Source organism: Aotus nancymaae, unplaced genomic scaffold (assembly GCF_030222135.1).
Source record: "Aotus nancymaae isolate 86718 unplaced genomic scaffold, 86718_ANA_hifiasm-v0.15.2.pri h1tg000046l, whole genome shotgun sequence".
In the NCBI taxonomy this organism is placed as follows: domain Eukaryota; kingdom Metazoa; phylum Chordata; class Mammalia; order Primates; family Aotidae; genus Aotus; species Aotus nancymaae.
The window spans coordinates 20470561-20487067 of record NW_026988460.1 but is presented as its reverse complement, the minus strand read 5'-3'; positions in this window follow the sequence as shown (position 1 = coordinate 20487067).

Genomic DNA, 16507 nt, shown 5'->3' with positions numbered 1-16507 from the left:
TGCCATTACAAAATTATAACAGACAGTGAAAGAGATCTGACTTAACCAACTACAACTCCATCTTGCTGCTGCTGCTTTTTTTTTTTTTGAGACAGAGTCTCACTCTGTTGCCCAGGCTGGAGTGGTGCAATGGCACTGTGTCAGCTCACTGCAATCTCTGTCTCCTGGGTTCAAGCAATTCTCCTGCCTTAGCCTCCTGAGCATCTAAGATTACAGGCACCCACCACCATGCCTGCCTAGTTTTTATATTTTTAGTAGAGATGGGTTTCACCACTTTGGCCAGGCTGGTCTTAAACTCCTGAGCTCAGGTGATCCATCCACCTTGGCCTCCCAAAGTGCTGGGATTACAGGCGCGAGCCACTGTGCCTGACTCCTTTGATTTCTTTATCAATTTTTTGTAATTTTCAGTATACAGAGCCTATATATGTTTTGTTAGAACTATACATAAATAATTCATTTTTTGAAACTGTTGTAAATGATATTGTTTTATTTTCCCTCCCTTTCTCCTTCCTTCCCTCCCTCCCTCCCTCCCTCCCTTCCTTCCCTGCTTTCTCCCTCCCTCCCTCCTTCCTTCCTTTTCTTTCAACAGAGTCTCTTTGTGTCGCCCAGGCTGGAGTGCAGTGACACTATCTCGGCTCACTGCAACCTCTGCCTCTCAGGTTCAAGAGTTTCTCATGCTTCAGCCTACCAAGTAGCTGGGATTATAGGCATGTGCCACTGAACCCAGCTAATTTAGTAGAGGCGGGGTTTAGCCATGTTGGCCAGGCTTGTCTCGAACATTTGCCTTGGCCTCCCAAAGTGCTAGGATTAAAGGCATAAACCACCGTGCCCGGCTTTATATTGTTTTCTTAATTTTGGTATCTGATTGCTGAATTTTCTAGAATGGATTGTGGAGAATTGGTATTATTCAGAGCAGAATTAAACTAGAAATCAGCAATTTGAGTATAGCATTAATAGAATAATAATTGAAAAATCCCTAAATGTTGGGAAATTAAATAAATAACCCCTGAGTCAAAGAAGGCATCACAATGGTTATAAGAAATTATTTAGAACTGGGGCCGAGCGCGGTGGCTCAAGCCTGTAATCCCAGCACTTTGGGAGGCCGAGGCGGGTGGATCACGAGGTCAAGAGATCGAGACCATCCTGGTCAACATGGTGAAATCCCGTCTCTACTAAAAATACAAAAAATTAGCTGGGCATGGTGGTGCGTGCCTGTAATCCCAGCCACTCAGGAGGCTGAGGCAGGAGAATTGCCTGAACCCAGGAGGCGGAGGTTGCGGTGAGCCGAGATCGCGCCACTGCACTCCAGCCTGGGTAACGAGCGAAACTCCATCTCAAAAAAAATAAAAAATAATAAAAAAAAAAAGAACTATGAAAATAAAATGTGACAAGCCAAAACTTCTGTTATGAAGGTAAAGGCAGTGTTTAGATAGATGTAGTCATCTCTCAGTGGGGTACAATGGCTCACTTCTGTAATCCTTGCACTTTGGAAGGTGGAGGCGGGTGGGTCACTTGAGGTCAGGAGTTCAAGACTAGCCTGGCCAATATGGCAAAACCCTGTCTCTACTAAAAATGCCAAGATTAGCCTAGCGTGGTGGCACATGCCTGTAATCCCAGCTACTCAGGAGGCTGAGTCAGGAGAATCTGAACCCAGGAGGGCAGAAGTTGCAGTGAGCTCAGATTGTGCCACTGCACTCCAGCCTGGGCGACAGAGTGAGATTCTGTCACAAAAAACAAAACAAAACAAAAAAAAAAAACCTGCTTCTCTTCCCAGTGGTATCCAGCTTTGTTGCCAATTATGGAGCTGGAGAGTCATCCAGGTTCCAGCAGTACCAAGGAGAACATCTCCAAGCTCCCCAATCCTGCTCCTTCTCTCTAGGATCTATCCCCTTTTCTCTGAGAAATTCCTTCAATTCACAGCAGCACTCTGTTGTTTCCAGACCTTTGTGACCAGCCCCAACCTTTGATACAAGGACTGGACCCTAGACAAGGCCACATGCAGACATCTCAAACCGAACAGAACTAAATCTGAGTGCTTGATCCCTCTGTAGCTTTCCAAATGGCTTCTCTTTCTACCTTTCTTGCCTCAATAAAGAGAGTCATCAGCCACCTGTTCTCAAAGTAGAACCCTGGGAATCTTCCTTGATTCAATCCCCTCTTTCTTCCCTGAGAATTTCCTCTCTAACATGATCCTTCCATCTCCGATGTCTTACTGTATCTGAATTAGGGGCTCCCTTCTCTTTGTTAGGCTCTAGGTCAGACACTTTATGCTCTGTCTCACATCCCTCAGCTTACCCTTTTTGCTCTGTTGGCAACAAGCTGCTCGCTGATGTAGACTGCCAGCATCTTGCTCCAGTTTCTTTTGCTCTGAGCCATGGGACTTTTCTGTCACTGCTTCTGGGGACACCTGCAGGAGTTGGTCAGGCAATATGGCACATGCACACACCTACAAGTGCCCAGAAGTGAACATCCTGGCCAACTGTGGACCAATGGAGGATGAGAGTTGGTGGAAACAGTATTTTCTCTTCCTGTGTCTTGGGAAGACAATTTGAGGACAAATTGCCCATGGTTCCTCAGGGTTTCCAGGGTTTAGCAGGCTAAAGTCTAGTTGTCCACAGTGGTAATCATCTCAGCAGTGCACTGGGTTGGCTTTTTGACTTTTCCTTCTTCTCCATTTGTCTCTTCCAACTCTCTCCTGCACTATTTCCTGGTTTCGCTTCTCAGAATAAACTACCCGCATCCAAACCTTTATCTCTGCCTATGTGTTTTGGAGAGCCCGAGAGAGAGAGAGAGAGAGTTCTGAATTAGTCAATATGTTCCTTTTATAAAGCACATATTAATTAGGAATTGTGTTTGCTGCTGTAACAGAGACAGAAATAAAAAACCAGTCATTAAACCAGATAGAAGTTTGTATTTTCTCTCACATAAAAGCAGTCTGGAAAAAGGCAGTCTAAGATCAGCATGGTGACTCTGATCCACAGAGACACAAGCTCCTTCTATCTTATGGTTCCACCATCCTTAGCCCTTGGCTTCTATCCCTAAAGCTGCCGTATGGGCCAAGATGGCTTTGGAAGCTTCAAGATCACATCTACATTGCATGCAAGAAGCAGGAAGGACAGAAAGGGTTTTCCTGTAAGTCTACCCAATGCCTTCTACTCATATAGAATTGATCCTCTCTCTCTGCAAGTGAGGTTGAGAATGCACACCTTTTTCAGGCATTTTGCCTCCCAAAGTAAACTCGTGGTTCTATTCCTGAAAAGTAGATATTGTAGGAGAATGGGTGTTGTGCAGGCAACTATCATTCACTGTCAGAAAGTTCAGAATGCAAAGAAATAGACATCAGATACTGTACACCTCCTGACACAATGCAATACAAGTCATAGTACCACCTATGAAATAGTCTTTTAAAAATTAAATCTCAGGGCCAGGCATGGTGGCTCATGCCTGTAATCCCAGCACTTTGGGAGGCTGAGGTGGGTGGATCACAAGGTCAGGAGTTCAAGACCAGCCTGGCCAATGTGGTGAAACCCTGTCTTTACTAAAAATACAAAAATTAGCCAGGTGTGGTGGTGGGCACCTATAGTCCTAGCTACTTGGGAGACTGAGGCAGGAGAATCGCTTGAACTCAGGAGGCAGAGGTTGCAGTGAGTGAAGACCATGCCACTGCACTCCAGACTGGGCAGCAGAGCAAGACTCCATCCCCCCAAAAAAATTATATCTCAATTTAATTAAGACTTCAGATATTTCTTTCACACCACAGAAATATGGGGATAAAGGAACAACTTAAATGACACCATGAAGAAACTGCCAGCCAAATCCAGAGAGTAGGACATTTTACCGGACAACCGACCTCATTTCTTCAACAAATCAAGGACAGGAGGATAAAAAGGGAGGAGCCAGGGCTGGGTGCGGTGGCTCATGCCTGTAATCCCACACTTTGGGAGGTTGAGGATCACTTGAGGTCAGGAGTTTGAGACCAGCCTGGCCAACATGGCAAAACTCTGTCTCTACTAATAATCCAAAAATTAGCTGGGCATGGTGGCATGCACCTGTAGTCCCAGCTACTCAGAAGGCTGAGACAGGAGAATTGCTTGAACCCGGGAGGTGGAGGCTGTAGTGAGCTGAGATCATGCCACAGCACTCCAGCCTGGATGACAGAGTAAGACTGTGTCTCAGAAAAAGAAAAAAAAAAAAGAAGGAGGCTATATTTTAAATTGAAAGGGAATTAAAATACACTTCACTGGTAGAACATCCTAATATAATAAGATCTATTCAAATCCTGATTTGAACAAACTAACTATAGAAATATACTTTCTACTATCTCAGGGACATTAGAATATGTACTAGGCTTTAGGAATGACATTAAGGAATTTAATTTTGCTAGACTGCTAAATAATCGTTGTTTATTAAATGCTCTTATTTTGAAGATGCAGACTTAGGTTTTGTGGGGAGGAGTGAAAAGACATACTGTCTGTGATTTATTTCAAAATACTCTAGCCAAAAAAAAAGTTGGGGAGAGGCATAGGGATTGATAGATTAAACAAGTGTAGCAAAATATTGATGGTTGTTTAAGCTGAATAATAGATGTTGTTTTCCTAATAAGTTTAAAGAAAAAGAATCAAAGAAAGGTTTGTAACTATATGTTCTTGTTTTTTAGAGACAAGATCTCACTATGCCAAACTCCTGGGTTCAAGCAATACTCCTGCCTCAGCTTCCTGAGTACTGGGACTACAAGCATGCACCACCATACCCAGCTAATTTAATTGTGTGTGTGTGTGTGTGTGTGTGTGTGTGTGTGTGTGTGTGGAAAGGGAGTCTCACTGTGTTACTCAAACTGGTCTCAAACTCCTGGCCTTAAGTGATCCTCCTGCCTCCGCCTCCCAAAGTGCTGAGAGTCCAGGCATGAGCCATCGTGCCCAGCCATTGTACAGTCTTTATCTTCTACTCAGGATGACCATTATGTAGTAAATGGGATGTTGCCCCTACTGTTCGTTGGTGAGGTCGGCTCTGTGAGTCCTCTTACAGTCTGAGCTGAGCCTGACACACTCCAATGTTTTCAGGAGATGTATTCATTTGTGAGGGCTGCCATAACAAAGTCTCGCAAACTGAGAGACTCAGAACAACAGAAATTTATTTGTCTCAAAATTCTGGAGGCTAGAAGTTTATAATCAAGGTATTGGCAGGGCCACGCTCCTCTGAAACTGCAGGGAGAGGATCCTCCCTTGCCTCTGCCTAGCTTCAGGTGGTTTGCCAGCAATCTTGGGCATTCCTTAGCTTGTGAGTGCTTCGCTCCAATCCCTTCTTCATATCATGGCTGTCTTCCTCCTATGTGTGTCTGCCCCATATCCAAATTTCCCTTTATTTATTTATTTATTTATTTTTGCTTCTGGCACTATGCATTCTGAATTCAGTCAAATTCAGATTGTGTTCATGAGGAACTACCTTAGTAATTTCACTTTCACTTTATTATCTCTGTAAAGACCCTATTACCAGGTAAGGTCACATGGCAAGTTTGGACTCTTTAACATATCTTTTTTTGGGAAGTTGGGGGAGGACACAATTCAACTGAGAGAAGAAAAACAGCTCAAGGCAGTTTGAGCTACATGAGGTTTGCAACATTTATCAGGCCCAGAGAGACCTGAGTACTGGACTTCCGTCAGGCTCCTCCCTTTCTCTCTTCCTCTCACTAATGCCTGGGGACAATTGTTTAAAGGCATTCTATTCCCGAGCAGCTGCCTCACGCATTATCTTACGTTCTTGAAATTTGAGATACAAAGAATAAGGTATCTAGTTTATGTTGGTTGGCCCAGTGGCTCATACCTGTAATCTCAGCACTTTGGAGGCTGAAGCAGGAGGATTGCTTGAGGCCAAGAGTTTGAGACCAGTCCAGGCAACATGGTGAAACCATGTCTCTACAAAAAAATTAAAAAAAAAAATTAGCTGGGTGTGGTGGCACTCACATGTAGTCCATCTACTCAGAAGGCTAAGGTGGAAGGACTGCCTGAGCCTGGGAAATGAAGGCTGCGGTGAGCCATGATTGCACCACTGTACTCCAGCCAGGCAACAGAGCAAGACCCTGTCTCAAAAAAAAAAAAAAAAAAGAAAGAAATTCATGTTATTTTAATGTAAATTATTGGTAAACAACTTGGGAACTGCCCCTCGACTTTTCCTTTAGATGCCTACTTGTAGGCCGGGTGGAGTGGCTCATGCCTGTAATCCCAGCACTTTGGGAGGCTGAGGTGGGTGGATCACTTGAGGTCAGGAATTTGAGACCAGCCTGACCAACATGGTGAAACCCCGCCTCTACTGAAAATACAAAAATTAGCCGGGCGTGGTGGCAAGCGCCTGTAATCCCAGCTACTAGCTACTTGGGAGGCTGAGGCAGGAGAATTACATGAATCTGGGTGGCAGAGGTTGCAGTGAGCCAAGATTACGCCACTGCACTCCAGCCTGAGTGACAGAATGAGACGCCGTCTCAAAAAAAAGGAAAAAAAAAAGCCTACTTGTAACTGCTGCTAATCATAGTGAATGTTCAGGGCAACGTGAATCTTTGCTTCCAGTTGTAGCCTTCAAACTTGACCTAGATAACCTCTCTACTTATACTGATTTTGGTTTTCTTCCTTTAGGTTGACAGGACAAAGGTTTATCCTCCTTGCACTCTGTGGACTGCACCAGGTCCCTGCTTCTCCTGTTTGACATGGTCACTTCCTTTTATGTCCCAAGAGGACTGACAAGGATGGCATTTAGTTCTCCCTTTCCTTTCGCCTTTGGGGCACTGAGCTGCAAGCTCCTTCTATTCTCTAAATGAAATATTGTGAAGGCACAACCAAACAAAAAATTTTTTTTGAGAGTCTTGCTCTGTTGCCCAGGCTGCAGTGCAGTGGCATGATCTTGGCTCACTGCAACCTCCACTTCCTGGGTTCAAGCAATTCTCATGCCAAGTAGCTGGGAGTACAGGCACGCATCACCATGGCTGGATAATTTTTTGGTAGAGATGGTGTTTCACCATGTTGCCCAGGATGTTCTTAAACTCCAGGCCTCAAGTGATCTGCTCACCTTGGCCTCTCAAAGTACTGGGATTACAGGCATGAGCCACCGTGCCTGGCCACAAACAAAAATTCTAATAACATAGAGAGAAAAGGAGACAGAAGGGTATGTCATGCTTTTGCACCTGCCCTTTATAACTTAGATTATTTGCTGGGGATGGAACACCTCAAGCCAGCAGTGCTGTGCTCTTCTGGTGGCAGCTTATGCAGTCTGTCTCCCCAACAATAAGGAAGGAAATGGCCAAGGAGTCCCCTTCCCTGCTCTGCAGGTTGTCTAAGACTCCCCTGACTCCATAGGCCTTAGTCACGTATATTAGCCAAAGTCGCTGCAGGAAGTGGACTATATGTTTAAATTTGGATGAATGGGCTGGGCAAGGTGGCTCACACCTGTAATCCCAGCACTTTGGAAGGCCAAGCCGGGTATATCATGAGGTCAGGAGACCAAGACCATCCTGGCCAATGTGGTGAAATTCTGTCTCTACTAAAATTAGCCAGGCATGGTGGCGCATGCCTGTAGTCCCAGCTACTTGGGAGGCTGAGGCAGGAGAATGGCTTGAACCTGGGAAGCGGAGGTTGCAGTGAGCTGAGATCATGCCACTGCACTGTAGCCTGGGCAACAGAGCGAGACTCTCAAAAAAAATTTTTTTGGATGAATGGAAGAAAGTCCGATAAGGGGACTAGTTACAAAGGTGTGAGCCAGGTGTAAGGAAAACAGAAGTGTGGTGCCTGTGACTAGTGACGGGAGCTGTTGATGCAGGATTTTTTGGTGCTGCTTTGCCAGTCAGAGACCTCTGTGGCCAGTGACACCCCTACCTGAGCGGGAGGTACCCTGCCCACTCAGCCTGGCTGGCTGCGCTTGGCTTGCACCCCAGCCTGAATCCCGCACTCACTGTGGGATCTGTGCTTAGCCTACAGCTGGGCTGGGTGTGCTGTGACCTGCTTCTGCCTTGGGCACCAGTGTCTGGATGAGGGGAACACAGTCGCACCCAAAAGCTTGGTGATGCCAGCAATCGTGGAACCCCAAAGAGGCTGTTACAGCAGGTTACAGCTCTGGCTTGGGGAAACCCCAAGGTCTGGGCCCCCAGAAGGGTTGTGACTCTTCTTCCCGCCACCTGCAACACAGTGAAAGAGGGTGGGGACAGAGCATGTCTCATCTCATTTGTGTTACAGCTTGTTCAGTCCCACCACCCCGCTCTGGCCTGCAGCTCCTGGATTGACCCAGTCCTGCTTCTGCTTCCCGTTGTGTGGGGAGGCCCCCTGGCACTGGCAGAGGGTGGAGAGCTGCTGTATTACAGCCCTTTTCGTACCTGCATTTGGTGGGTCCCAGGTTCTTGTCCGGCATCCAGGAAGAATGAGGTTACGCTGACAACTGGAGGGTGAGTAGGATAGAGAAGAATTTTATTGAGTGACGACACAGCTCTCAGCAGAGAGGAGACCCAAAGTGGGCAGCCCCTACCCAAAGATGGGTAGTCCCCCACCCAAAGGCAAGTAGTCCCAAAATGTGGCTGAGTCCAGGGTTTTTATAGGCTTAGAATTGGGGAGGGCATGCTGATTGGTTTATGAGTATGCAAAAAAGGCTAAAAAAAAGGCACCACTCAAAGATGGGCATGACAGTGTAAAACACCAATTAGGGAAAAGTAGGTATATAAAAAATAGGTGAAGGGTGGGGATCAATCAGAGGAAAGTGCACCGAACAGGAAGAGAGGTTCTTAGTCCGGTTCGTGGATTTGTCAGAGACTTGTAGGTTGGTTTTCAGGCTTTAAACTCTCTTTGGCTTGAAGGTGGGGTTTCACTGGGGACCTGCCCCATCTGCCTACGATTTTGTCACCCTCCTGCCACTCTTACTGTTACCATCCCAATAGCCAAGGGCATGCAGTGAACAGTTATGTGAGTTATGTAGAGATGGAGTGTTGATGGGTCAAGACCCAGTCAGCCCAAGGGGAGGAAGCTGGGGAGGTAGACACCCCCAACTTACTCTCATTCCTCCCTCCACTCCCCTCTCAGTTCTGCCCTTAGACTGAACATCACTGGAAGGCAGAGGGCATGGAAGCCTTTCATGAGGCCCACGGATGTCAGTCTCCAAGGGCTGCAGAGAGTAGTAGGGGAGGGTGGAGAGTGGGTCTGCAGGGGCAGATAGAAGACTTTAGGGCCATTTTCTCTCTCTTGGAAAACTGCAGTCCCCTCCCCTGTGCTCTTTCTGACTCCAAAGCTGACTCCCCTTTCTCAAGCCATCTCCTACTCAGGCACCAGAGTGATCTTTCTGAGAAACAGATCAGATCAAATCACGGCCTCTTTAAAAACAGCACTCAACCTCCTGTTTTTGGATGAAGACTACTTAGCCTAACATCAAGGCTCTTTCCCACATGGGCCCTGCTAACCTTTGGAGGCTGTGTGCTTCCTAGCAGGCAGGGGCGGGGTCCAGCATCAAGGGGTGGATAAAGATCATTCCAAACTAGTCACGGTGGTTTGATTCCCTCAATTATAACTCAGGCATAGGCAGATAACACACTCCAGGCCAATGGAACACAAGGGAAGTCTGCTGGGGGCTTCTGAGAAAGGTTTCCTTGTTGGTAGAAAGAGATGCCATTTCTTCTTTATTTGGAAGTTATCAGGCATGGAATTGAAGCAGGTGTCTTACAACCATGAGGGCAGCTAAGACATGGTGGTAGACAGAGCAAAGACATGAAGAAAACCTGGATCCTTAATGATATCACAGAGTTGCTGACTTAACCAGTCTAGACACCATCTGCCTCTCCTCATTTTGTTATGAGGTCTACTAAATTGTCTTTACTGTTTAATCTAGTTCAGTTGAAAATATCCTAATTTAATCAATATGCCAGGCACTTTCCATTTTTGTGCCTTTGGATAGACTGGTGTCCTTTAACTAGAATGCCTTTATTGTGCTTAATGCACAAACTCCTATGCATCCATCAGAACCCCCCTCCATTGTCATCTTGCCTGTAAAGCCCTTTTTTCTTCCTTTGGGGGTTTAGTTACTGCCTCATCTGTAATCTCCTAACTTGTGTGCCTATGACAGAAGAAATTGGGTTTGTCTAGTTTTCTTTTTTCCCTTTTTCCTACTTCAAGGGAGTAACCAAGTCATTGCATTCTGGAGGTTGGGGTTTATCTTGTCCCAAGGACAATTAACTGGCTTAAAAAAGTTTTTTATGAAGGAACTTTTTGAACATATGCAAAAGTAAAGAGAATAGTAAAGTGACTCATATGGATGTATCGCCCAGCCTTAATAATGATCAATATTTTGTCAGTCTTATTTCCTCTAGCCCCACACTTTAAAAAAAAAACTAGTATTTTAAAGCATATCTTAGGCATTGTATCATTTTACCGATTAATACTTCAGAATACATTTTTAAATAATAAGTTAAGGTTAAAAACAAACCGTAATGACTGGAGCTTTTGCTTTTAAAAGCTAAATCTAATGGTTTATTAACTTATTTAACAAATATTTACAAGCTCCCACTGGGCACCAGGCCGTTTTTTGGCTTTGCTGCTATTGTGGCAAACAAGGAAGAAAAAACTCCCATCTTCATGGAGTTAGACAAGAAAACACGTTATGAACAAGATAATTTCAGAAAGTGATCAACAAAATGAGGACATAAGACAGGGTCATGTGCCTATGACTGGGGCAGGGAGGATATTTGTCTTTCTGTGCCTGGCTGATTTCACTTAGCACAATGTCCTCTGGTTACTTGCTTCTTCTGTGCTATAAAGTATCTGCCTCCAAGGGCCATGGGAAGGAAGAAATGATTGAACAGATCTGGAGCACTGGTTACAGACCCAGGCACCTAGTAAGAGCACAACACATATTGTTGGAAACAACAACGAAAACACAAAGCATTTCTAAGGCTAAGGAAAGAGCAAAGCTTTTCTAAGGAGGTAACTTTTGAGCTGAAACCAGAATAAGGAGAAGGAATCGCTCCTTGAAGATCTGCAGAGAGCCTTGGAGTGGGGAAACAGCAAGAGAAAAGGCCCCAAGGCAGAGCTGAAGAGACCAGAATGAGAGAACCAAGACACAATTTTATTTTGTTTTTTTGCCTTTTTTCCATATATTCTAACAAGCCACTTTTTTTTTGTTTTGTTTTTCTTTTGAGGAAGGGTCTCACTTTGTTGCCTAGGCTGGAGTGCAGTGGCCTGATCTTGGCTCAGTGCAACCTCTGCCCCCCAGGTTCAAGGGATTCTTCTGCCTTAACCCCTGAGTAGTGGAATTACAGGCACCTGCCACCACACCCAGCTAATTTTTCATATTTTTAGCAGAGAAGGGGTTTTGCTATGTTGGCCAGGCTGGTCTTGAACTTCTGGTCTCAAGTGATCTCCCTGCCTCAGTCTCCCAAAGTGCTGGGTTTGCAGGCATGAGCCACCATGCCCAGCCCAAGCCGCAGTTTTATATGCCTGAAAGTCAACACAGTCTTAAAGATGACTAAAGTTAATTATTGTGAATTGTCTGTCTGAGTGCTTTGTTCATAGAGTTGTGATTTTCAAAGATTAAATGATACATCATTTATAAATAATTGAATATTTACTCTATTAAATTTATTTTTCTTGCTGTCCTGTCAGAAACATTGAAATGACACATATTGTCATATTATTCACATAATCTGTGTTCTATTGACAGTAGTGATCATAAAGTTAAAAATTATATTTGAACTACATAAAATGAGAATCTATTTTTATTAAGTGTAATTAAAGTAAATGTGAAATATTAAAATTTTAAAGTTGTTTATTTGTTTTCCCAAAAGCTATTTGTCTTCTAAAATATGCAAAATTGGCTGGGCTACAAAAGCAACCTAAAATATGCAAAATTATTAAAATTAAAAGGAAAATAGAATTATAATAAATGAATGTTTAAACTTCAAAATTCAAGTTTAAAAAAACAAATCTAAAATTATTTTTTGAAAGTTTAATTAAATATCATTAGTGTTTTTTCTTTTTTCTTCTGAGACCGAGTCTTGCTCTGTCACCTAGTCTGGAATAAAGTAGTGTGAACACAGCTCACTGCAGCCTCAAACTGCTGAGGTCAAGAGATTCTCCTGTCTCAGCCTCCCAGGTAGCTGGGATCACAGGTGCATGCCACCACATTCAGCTAATTTTTAAATTTTTTGTAGAGATAGGGTCTTCCTGTGTTGTCCAGGCTCATCTCAAACTCCTGGCCTCAAGCGATCCTCCTACCTCAGCCTCCCAAAGAGCTGAGGTTACAGGCATGAGCTGCTGTACCTGGCCTTCCTTTTTCTTTTTTTAGAGAAGGGGGATCTCACTATATTGTTTAGGCTGGAGTGCAGTGGCTATTTATAGGCACAATCGTAGTGCACTTTGGCCTCTAATTCCTGGCTTCAGAGGATCCTCTCGCCTCAGCCTCCTGAATAGCTGGGACTATAGGCATGGACCACTGCTCCCAGCTAAATTTTTTTTTATTTTTTTTTTGAGACAGAGTTTCGCTCTTGTTACCCAGGCTGGAGTGCAATGGCGCAATCTCGGCTCACCGCAACCTCCACCTCCTGGGTTCAGGCAATTCTCCTGCCTCAGCCTCCTGAGTAGCTGGGATTACAGGCACATGCCACCATGCCCAGCTAATTTTTTGTATTTTTAGTAGAGACGGGGTTTCATCATGTTGACCAGGATGGTCTCGATCTCTTGACCTCGTGATCCACCCACCTCGGCCTCCCAAAGTGCTGGGATTACAGGCGTGAGCCACCGTGCCCAGTCTAAATATTTTTTGAAACCTAAAACCATTTGCAGTTCCACTTGCAATGCCAGTGCCCATCTAGTTGCCAATGTAAATAACCAGTATCACATATCACTCACGTTATATCTAGACAAACTGGTAGGCAACGTAAGAGTAATAACATTGTCAATATTGCAAAATGTTCCTTAGTTATCGTGTTTAACGCTTATGAGTATAGAACTAATTTGTGAGTACTTCTGGCACCACAAATTGGAATATGGAGAGCAATGAGAATTGTACATCTGACACAACTGGGGAAAATGCTTCATTGTGCAAGAGCCTACTGGAAGAACAGAAACCCAAATACCACATGTTCTCATAAGTGGGAGCCAACATTGAGCTCACACGGTCACAAAGACGAGAACAATAGGCCAAGTGCAGTGACTCACACCTGTAATCCCAGCACTTTGGGAGACTGAGGCGGGCGAATCACCTGAGACTAGGAGTTCGAGACCAGCCTGGCCAATATGGTGAAACCCAGTCTCCGCTAAAAATACAAAAAAATTAGCCGGGCATGGTGATCGGTGACTGTAGTCCCAGATACTCGAGAGGCTGAGGCAGGAGAATCACTGAAACCCAGGGGGTGGAGGTTGCACTCTAGCCTGGGTGACAGAGACTCTGTCTCAAAAAAGAAAAAAGAAAAAAGAAGAGGACAAGAAACACTGGGGCCTATTTGATGGTGAGGATTGAAAACTTACCTATGGGTATTATTATGCTGATTACTTGGGTGACAAAATTATCTGTACACCAAACCCCCATGACATGCAATTTATTTGTGTAACAAATGTGCACCTGTACTCCTTGAACCTAAAATAAAAGTTGGAAAGAAAAAAAAATGCATTGCATTTATTCTTTCTGAAGGGAAGGATTTGGCAAATTAATTCATAAGTCTTTTCTCTTATCCAAGTGATTCCACTACTCAAATCCTCCCCATACCCTAAAACAGTGACTGTCTTGAATGTAAGCAATGGCACAACCAACTGAAAGGTGTTTGAATGCAGTTGTCTTTTCTTTTTCTTTTTGTTGTTTTTTAGAGAGAGGATCTCGCTCTGTGGCTCAGTCTGGAGTACAGTGGCACAATCACGGCTTGCTGCAGCCTTGACCTCCTGGGCTCAGGCAAGACCCCCACCTCAGCCTCCCTCGTAGCTGGAACCACATGCATACACCACCACACCCGGCTAATTTTTGTATTTTTGTAGAGACGGGGTTTTGCCATGTTGCCCAGGCTGGTCTCAAACTCCTGGGCTCAAGTCATCTGCCTGCCTCAGCCTCCCAAAGTACTGGGATTACAGGCATGAACCACCATGTCTTTGTCTTTGGAGATGTAGATAAGCATTTCCCTAGGGCCTGAATGGGGTTCATCCTGAGAGTGGATATTTAGGGTTATGGGTTGAATGGTGCCAGTGCTGAGCACCAGATCCCAAATGACAGAAATGGCTTTACATACATTTCACATATGTGTTTGTGAGGTATGGAGCTCTCTAGAACAGGAGCCAAGAGCGAGGGTCCCTCTCTCCTGGTTCTAAGAAGGTACTGCCATCTAGGAGTACCAGACAAGGGCCGGAAGGAGGGAAAGCAGCCCAGAGTTTAGTGTAGGGAGCAGTCACTAGTCCACAACCTCAGATCTGGGGTATGGGAAGGCCGTATGTAGCAGAAGTCACTGCTCTTGGGAAACCCTCAAAGACCAGCAGGTGCCACTGAGGCATGTTTTCCTCTTGAGTTCTAATCCTACCATTGGGAGATTTCAACACACTAAACACACATTTCAACATAATTTGGGAGCAACTGAATGCTGGCAGTGTCAATGGTTTGTTAATCAATCCACTAATTAAGCGAGTACATATGCAGTGCCACTATCCGAAGTTAGGGAGTTCCTTGAGCTTTGCTGTTCACAGTCTTGCAGGCAAGGCAGACCACAAATCCAGTGGGTAGACTTTCCAGGAAAAGCAGTTTGAGTTATATAAGAATAGATAGTTCTTCTGAAATCTCTTCCACAGCAAATGTGGAATAGGAAGCTGAGTTCCCCAGTGGATTTCTCTCTCAGGACTGCTTCCCGAATCAAGGAGGGAATTAACTCTCCAGCCAGACTGATTTATGTTCTCAAGTTAATATTGCTAAATGGCATCCCCAGAGACAGTCTGCTGGAATTTCATTTGTATTGCTAATCAAGGGACTGTCTGATGTATTACTTAATAACAAGATCCACTCCGATAATTTCTGACCTCAAGATGGATGTTTTAGGCCCAGTTGATGCCCAGAAAATTACTTTCTGGATCCTCAAGTCTGATCCTTACAAATAACTGGGATGAGGAGAATAAAGGCAGAATGGCTTGAAGAAAAGAGCAGAGACTTTGCAGTCAGGCAGACCTGGAAGTGCTGGGCTTCTAGGCTATGTGACCTTGAGCAAGGCACTTCTATTCTCTGAGCTTCCGTTTCCTCATCTGTAAAATGGTGACTTTGGTATCTGTATCAGGCCATTCTTGCATTGCTATAAATACCAGAGACTGGGTAATCTATAAAGAAAAGAGGTTTACTTGGCTCACAGTTCGGCAGGCTTTATAGGAAGCAAGGTGCCGATACCTGCTTAGCTTCTAGGAATACCTCAGGAATCTTACAATCATGGAGAAGGCAAAGCAGGAGGAGGCATGTCACATGGCAAAAGCAGGAGAGAGAGAGAAAGAGAGTGAGAGAGAGTGTGTTGAGAGGGGCATTGCCACACACTTTTACATGACCAGATCTTTATCTGTTCACTATCATGAAGACAGCACCAAGCCATGACAGATGTGCCCTCATGATTCAAACACCTCCCACCAGACGCCACCTCCAGCATTGGGGATTACAGTTCAACATAAAATTTGAGTGGGGAAAACTATCCAAACTAAATCAGCATCTATTTCACTGGATCACTGAAAGGACTAAAGGCAACAATCCATTGTAAAGACCCAACGTGAAGCAGACAAAAACAAATGTTTTGGCCAGGTGCAGTGGCTCACGGTTGTAATCCCAGCACTTCAGGAGGCCGAGGCAGTCAGATCACCTGAGGTCAGAAGTTTGAGACCAGCCTGGGCATTATGGTGAAACCCTGTCTCTACTAAAAATACAAAAATCAGTCAGGTGTAATGGCAGTCACCTGTAATTCCAGCTACTCGGCAGGCTGAGGCAGGAGAATCGCTTGAACCCGGGAGGTGGGGGTGGGGGTTGCAGTGAGCTAAGATCGTGCCACTGCACTCCAGCCTGGGCAACAGAGTAAGACTCCATCTCAAAACAAAACAAAACAAAAAAACAAAACCCACGTTTCTTTTGTTCTTTCCTTCTGGCACAAAATGACAAAAAATAAGTTAGGCTTTCTAAATAGGTTGGGTTTCTTGCTAGAGGTGATGCCTGGGATATTAGTTAGAAAGGCTGGGATTCTTGAGACAGATTTGTTAAAAATAAATGAGTCCTGTTTTATTTTAATTACAAAGGTAATACTGGCTGGGCACAGTGACTTACTCCTGCAATACCAGTGCTTTGGAAGGTTGAGGTGGGAGGATCACTTGAGGCCAAAAGTTAGAGATCAGCCTGGGCAATATAGCAAGACCTTGTCTAAATAAAATTAGCAGGGTATGTTGGTGTGCGCCTGTAGTCCCAGCTACTGAGGAGGCTGAGGTGGGAGGATCACTTGAGCCCAGGAGTGAAAGGCTGCAACGAGCTATAATGGCCCCCTCCATCAGTCTGGGTGAGA